Here is a 7,059-nt window from a genome sequence, read left to right as displayed (position 1 = left end):
GGCTCTCTTTTGGTTCCATATGAAGTTTAAGGTGGTTTTTTCCAGTTCTGCAAAGAAGGTCATTGGTAGCTTGATGGGGATACCATTGAATCTGTAAATTACTTTGGGCAGTATGGCCATTTTCATGATATTGATTCTTCCTAACCATGAACATGGAATGTTTCTCCATCTGTTTGTGTCCTCTCTTATTTCGTTGAGCAGTGGCTTGTAGTTCTCCTTGAAGAGGTCCTTTACATTCCTTGTTAGTTGTATTCCTAGGTATTTTATTCTCTTTGTGGCAATTGTGAATGGAAGTTTGTTCTTGATTTGGCTCTCTTTAAGTCTATTATTGATGTATAGGAATGCATGTGATTTTTGCACATTGATTTGGTATCCTGAGACTTTGCTGAACTTGCTTATCAGTTTCAGGAGGTTTGGGGCTGAGACGATGGGGTCTTCTAGATATACAATCATGTCGTCTGCAAATAGAGACAATTTGACTTCCTCCTTTCCTATTTGAATACCCTTTATTTCTTTTTCTTGCCTGATTGCTCTGGCTAGAACTTCTAATACTATATTGAATAGCAGTGGTGAGAGAGGGCATCCTTGCCTGGTGCCACATTTCAAGGGAAATGCTTCCAGTTTTTGCCCATTCAGTATGATATTGGCTGTTGGTTTGTCATAAATAGCTTTTATTATTTTAAGATATGTTCCATCAATACCTAGCTTATTGAGTGTTTTTAGCATAAAGGGCTGTTGAATTTTGTCAAAGGCCTTCTCTGCATCAATTGAGATAATCATGTGGTCTTTTTCTTTGGTTCTGTTTATGTGGTGAATTACGTTTATAGACTTGCGTATGTTGAACCAGCCTCGCGTCCCCGGGATGAAGCCTACTTGATCATGGTGGATAAGCTTTTAGATGTGCTGTTGCAATCGGCTTGTCAGTATTTTATTGAAGATTTTTGCATCTATGTTCATCATGGATATTGGCCTGAAGTTTTCTTTTCTTGTTGAGCCTCTGCCAGGTTTTGGAATCAGGATGATGTTGGTCTCATAAAATGACTTGGCAAGAATTCCCTCTTTTTGTATTGTTTGGAATAGTTTCAGAAGGAATGGTACCAGCTCCTCTTTGTATGTCTGGTAGAATTCAGCTGTGAACCCATCTGGACCTGGGCTTTTTTTGGGTGGTAAGCTCTTAATTGCTGCCTCAACTTCAGACCTTGTTATGGGTCTGTTCAGGGTTTCGGCTTCTTCCTGGTTTAGGCTTGGCAGGAGGCAAGTGTCCAGGAATTTATCCATTTCTTCCAGGTTTATTAGTTTGTGTGCATAGAGTTGTTTGTAATAATCTCTGATGATGGTTTGAATTTCTGTGGAATCTGTGGTGATATCCCCTTTATCGTTTTTTATTGCATCAATTTGGTTATTCTCTCTTTTCTTTTTTATTAATCTGGCTAGTGGTCTGTCTATTTTGTTGATCTTTTCAAAAAACCAGCTCCTGGATTTATTGATTTTTTGAAGGGTTTTTTGTGTCTCTATCTCCTTCAGTTCTGCTCTGATCTTAGCTATTTCTTGTCTTCTGCTAGACTTTGAGTTTTTTTGATCTTGCTCCTCTAGCTCTTTCAGTTTTGACGATAGGGTGTCAATTTTTGATCTCTCCTTGCTTCTCATGTGGGCACTTATTGCTATATATTTTCCTCTAGAGACTGCTTTAAATGTGTCCCAGAGATTCTGGTATGTTGTGTCTTCATTCTCGTTGGTTTCGAAGAACATCTTTATTTCTGCCTTCATTTCATTGTTTATCCAGTCAACATTCAAGAGCAAGTTGTTCAGTTTCCATGAAGCTGCGTGGTTCTGAGTTAGTTTTTGAATTCTGAGTTCTAACTTGATTGCACTGTGGTCTGAGAGACTGTTTGTTACGATTTCCGTTCTTTTGCATTTGCTGAGGAGTGATTTACTCCCAATTATGTGGTCAATTTTGGAGTAGGTGTGATGTGGTGCTGAGAAGAATGTATATTCTGTGGATTTGGGGTGGAGAGTTCTGTAAATGTCTTTTAGGTTTGCTTGGTCCAGGTCTGAGTTCAAGTCCTGGATATCCTTGTTCATTTTCTGTCTGGTTGATCTGTCTAATGTTGACAATGGGGTGTTAAAGTCTCCCACTATAATTGTGTGGGAGTCTAAGTCTCTTTGTAAGTCATTAAGAACTTGCCTTATGTATCTGGGTGCTCCTGTATTGGGTGCATATATATTTAGGATCGTTAGCTCTTCTTGTTGCATTGATCCTTTTACCATTATGTAATGTCCCTCTTTGTCTCTTATGATCTTTGTTGCTTTAAAGTCTAATTTATCAGAGATGAGAATTGCAACTCCTGCTTTTTTTTTGCTCTCCATTTGCTTGGTAAATCTTCCTTGATCCCTTTATTTTGAGCCTTTGTGTATCCTTGCATGTGAGATGGGTTTCCTGGATACAGCACACCGATGGGTTTTGTCTTTTTATCCAATTTGCCAGTCTGTGTCTTTTGATTGGGGCATTTAGTCCATTTACATTTAGGGTTAATATTGTTGTGTGTGAATTTGATACTGCCATTTTGGTGCTAGCTGGCTGTTTTGCCCTTTAGTTGAGCTGGTACTTGTTGTTCCTTTATATGTGTAGAGCCTCTTTCAGGAGCTCTTGTAGAGCTGGCCTGGTGGTGACGAAGTCTCTGAGTACTTGCATGTTCCCAAAGGATTTTATTTTTCCTTCACTTATGAAGCTTAGTTTGGCTGGATAGGAGAATCTGGGTTGAAAGTTCTTTTCTTTAAGGATGTTGAATATTGGCCCCCACTCTCTTCTGGCTTGCAGGGTTTCTGCTGAGAGATCTGCTGTGAGTCTGATGGGCTTCCCTTTATGGGTAACCCGACCTTTCTCTCTGGCTGCCCTTAGTATTTTCTCCTTCATTTCGACCCTGGTGAATCTGATGATTACGTGCCTTGGGGTTGCTCTTCTTGACGAATATCTTTGTGGTGTTCTTTGTATTTCCTGGACTTGAATGTTTGCCTGCCTTGCTAGGTTGGGGAAGTTTTCCTGGATAATTTCCTGCAGAGTATTTTCCAGCTTGAATTCATTCTCTTCGTCGCATTCGGGTACGCCTATCAAACGTAGATTAGGTCTTTTCACATAGTCCCACATTTCTTGGAGACTTTGTTCATTCCTTTTTACCCTTTTTTCTCCAGTCTTGCCTTTCCGTTTTATTTCATTGAGTTGATCTTCGACCTCTGATATCCTTTCTTCTGCTTGGTCCATTCGGCTGTTGATACTTGTGCATGCTTCACGAAGTTCTCGTGTTGCATTTTTCAGCTCCATCAATTCACTTATATTCCTTTCTATTTTGTCCATTCTCGTTAGCATTTCGTCAAATCTTTTTTCAAGGTTCTTAGTTTCTTGGCATTTGGTTAGAACATGTTCTTTAAGTTCACAGAAGTTTCTTACTACCCACCTCCTGAAGTCTGATTCTGTCTTTTCGTCACACTCGTTCTCCTTCCAACTTTGTTCCCTTGCTGGTGAGGAGTTGTGATCCCTTTTAGGAGGAGAGGTGTTCTGGTTTCGGGTGTTTTCATCCTTTTTGCACTGGTTTCTTCCCATCTTTAAGGATTTATCCACCTGTCGACTTTGTGGTTGTTGGCTTTCAGATTGGGTCTCAAATCTTTCAGATTGACGGTCTGTTTTTTGATGATGAGGTTATGTCTGTTTCTTGATTTTCCTTCTGACAGTCTGGCCCCTCTGCTGTAGGTCTGCTGAGGTTCACTCCAGGCCCTGCTTGCCTGGGGTTCACCTGCAGCAGCTGCTGAACAGCAAGGGTTGTTACCAGTTTTCTTCTTCTGCTATCTTTGTCCCAGAAGGATACCCGCCTAGTGTCAATCTGATCTCTCTTTTATGAGGTGTCTTTTTGGATATATAGGGGTCAGGGAGCTGCTTGAGGAGACGGTCTCTTCTTTATAGGAGCTCAAACGGTGAGCTGCGAGCTCTGTTGTTGTTCATTCAGAGCTGCTGGGCAGGTACTTTTAGGTCTGCTGTAGCAGTACTCATAAACTGCTTTTTGTTCCCAGGTGCTCTGTCCCAGGGATTTAGGGCTTTATTTATGAGTTTCCGTTATGCTGCCGCCTTCTTTTTTTTTTTTTTCTCCTTCAGACCTGCCCAGCCCAGCAAGGAGGCAGCCTAGTCACTGTCGGCCTATAGCAGCTTTGCTGAGCTGCTGTGGGCTCCGCCCAGCTGCCGAGTGAACTTCCCTGCAGTCCTGTTTATATGGGTGTAGTTAGAACTGCTTTGGGGATGGTGGCCCGCCTCTGTTGGGGCGGAGTCTTTGCTGTGGCGGGTTGCCTTGGCAACGGCGGGCTGCCTCGGTAATGGCGGACGCCCCTCCCCCACAGAGCTGGACCGTCCGGGGTTCAGCTGTGCTTGCTGTGAAACTCTCAATCCAGAGTTTCTGATTGCTGTTCTTTTGTGGGGGTGTGGCCAGCAGAGCCTGATCGCCTGGCTCCCTGCCTCAGAGCCTTTTTTAAGTTGGTGTTCCAGTCGCCTGTTGAAGAGGCGCCGGGGTCTGTTTGTTTTCCCCTGCGGCCACTCACTATGCTGGTTTAAACAGCGGCACTGAGGTTTGTGGCGCTTTTTTTTTTGTTTTTTCCCCTGGAATCTACTGTCCTGGTTCTCTGCTCAGTCCCCTTTTTGAGCCGGCGTACGGGCGACTTCCCGTGGCTCCAATCGCCAGCCAAAAGGGCCCCCGGACCAGTGTATTTTGTACGGAGAAGCGCGGCTCTGGGGCGCTGACAAAGCAGCCGCGCGGGGCAAAGTGGCGGCGCTGGCCACAACAGCCGCGCTGGCCACAACAGCCGCGCTGGCGACCGTGGAGCACCTCTGCCCGGGAATTTCCTAGTCTGTGGGCAATAAAAACGCGGCGTCCACTCACCCTCTGTGCTTTCACTGGGAGCTGCGATCCTAAGCTGTTCCTAAACGGCCATCTTGGATCCGGTCCATCCTTCAGTTCTTGATTGTGAAGTCACTGCTGTTGCTTTTGCTGCCAGTGAAAATATTTATCAAATCCAATTCACTCAGAGGACAAATACATATGATCTGTTTCATCATGCACTTAGAAGACTTAAGTCTTCTTAGAAGGGAATACTGAGTGTTACTTGTCTGAATTGGGAGAACCCACCATACATGCCTACTGAATTTCAATTGTAAGTGAAGGGGCAAAGAGTCCATTGGCCAAAATTGCAAATTAAAAAGACAATTCTCTGGCTTTGGGAATTTTACTGATTCAACTGCTTAGAACAGTAAAAGCTTTTGGTTCCTCCTTGGCTTTGAGGAATTTTTCCCTTGAATGTCACAAACATGCTGTGACATCCCTTGATTATTTCTAGGGTATTTCAGTAAGAGTGGGTTAGGCTATGCTGTGGTAACAACTCCAAACTCTCAGAAACTTAACACAAGGTTTGTTTTTTATAGCTGTTCCCGGTCTACTCCTGCGTGGGTGGCTCTCCTGGGTTGTGTTCCTTCAGGCAGTGATACAAGGATCTAGGCTCCTTCTATGGTGTGATAATTCCACTTTTAAACCTGGAGTTTCCACTGTCATGAGGGAAAGGGAGAGAGGATCACAAAATCACATGGCAATGTGCTTTTCGGGCCTACGTGTGGCAAATATCGTCGCAAGTAACCTTATGTTGGCTAGAGCCTAGTCATCAGCTCTCTAACCACAGGGAAGGCGAGGTCTCCTGTGTTATGAGTATGCATCTAGCTAGTGTCAGCTGGATTCTGCCAGAGAATCATTTGATGTTCTATTTTGCTCTCCACCTCAAAACCTGACCATACTTTAGCATTTTCTGCTGCCCAAAAGTTCTTTGGCCCATGTTATTTTATCTAGATCAACTGCACCTTCATTTTTCTTATGCAAATGATATCAGCATGAATACAGATGAAATTTGATTAATTATTCTGATTATAATGGTCTGTGTTTTAGATCCTTTCATCATCTTAATTGCATTGTGGAAGTAAGTAGCCTGACTCTGAACAAGCAGCTTTATTGAGTACCTCCTTAATGAAGCGTTTTCTGGTCATTCTGGTCTCAGCAATCTCCTTTGCTCTCCAGAACAACTAACATCTGTAGTCTGTGCTAGCGGTTTCCAAACTGTAGTACACATCAGATTCACCTGAAGGGTTTATTAAAACAGTGATGTTTGGTTCCACCCCAGAGTTTCAGATTCAATTTTGTCTGAGGTAGAGGGAGTGGGTTTCATTAGGCGATGCTAATACTGTTGGTCTGATTATCCTGTGATAATCAATGGTGTCTACTAAATAGTTTAACATGAAATTTGATGTAATCTTGAATTATTTGCTATTATGTCACATTCAAATCGATATATTTTGAGTACCTACTACGTACAAGGCCTTGTGCTACCTGACACTAGAGATTATTAGCTGTATTATAAGCACAACTTATTTTTTATATCCTTTATCATGTTAGTAGGTAACTAGTTAGTTAACATCAATTAGTAAGTATTAATACAACTGAGTTCTACTGTTTTCTTTCCTTAAAATAGTGAAAGACTGTCAGAAAATAGATCATATGCAAACATGGGGATTTGGGCTGATTACAAAAATATGTGATGGAGTCTTTTGACCTCTCTGATTGTCTTGTGGGAGTAGATAATCTTACTCTGTTAACATCATTCTCAAGCAATTTAATAAACATGGCATGTGAATAGTTCAATTCATGTCCTTGGATATCCTCTGTCAAAGATATTGCAAAAGCATTAGAGGTGATTATACTCTTAATTAAAATACATTTTGACTTTCCATATATATTAATGGAAGTGAACTGAAAATCCTCTAGACTACATTTAAATAACTCGATAAAGAGGCTCTGAGATTTTAATATGCTCTGATGCCTTTTGGCCAAAGATGAATTTTACTCAGGAGTATTGATCCTATGTTCTTTTATTGTTCAGTATGTTTGCCATGGATTATTTTGTCTCCACAAAGGGACAATGAGTTGGCAGTCATGTAATGTTCTATAACAATATTAGCTACCTAGAAGTGATTTTTATTCT

General features: G+C 41.9%; 1 pseudogene; it reads left to right on the top strand.

Annotated features, from left to right (window-relative positions):
• The window catches only part of LOC116561842, a 113,428-nt pseudogene extending 108,542 nt beyond the window's left edge, over window positions 1–4,886 (top strand).
• Window positions 4,887–7,059: the final 2,173 nt, after the last annotated feature.

The sequence above is a fragment of the Sapajus apella genome, unplaced genomic scaffold (assembly GCF_009761245.1).
Source record: "Sapajus apella isolate SASKATOON/1434 unplaced genomic scaffold, GSC_monkey_1.0 scaffold30, whole genome shotgun sequence".
NCBI classification, from domain to species: Eukaryota; Metazoa; Chordata; class Mammalia; order Primates; family Cebidae; genus Sapajus; species Sapajus apella.
This window is presented reverse-complemented; position numbering and strand designations above follow the sequence as displayed.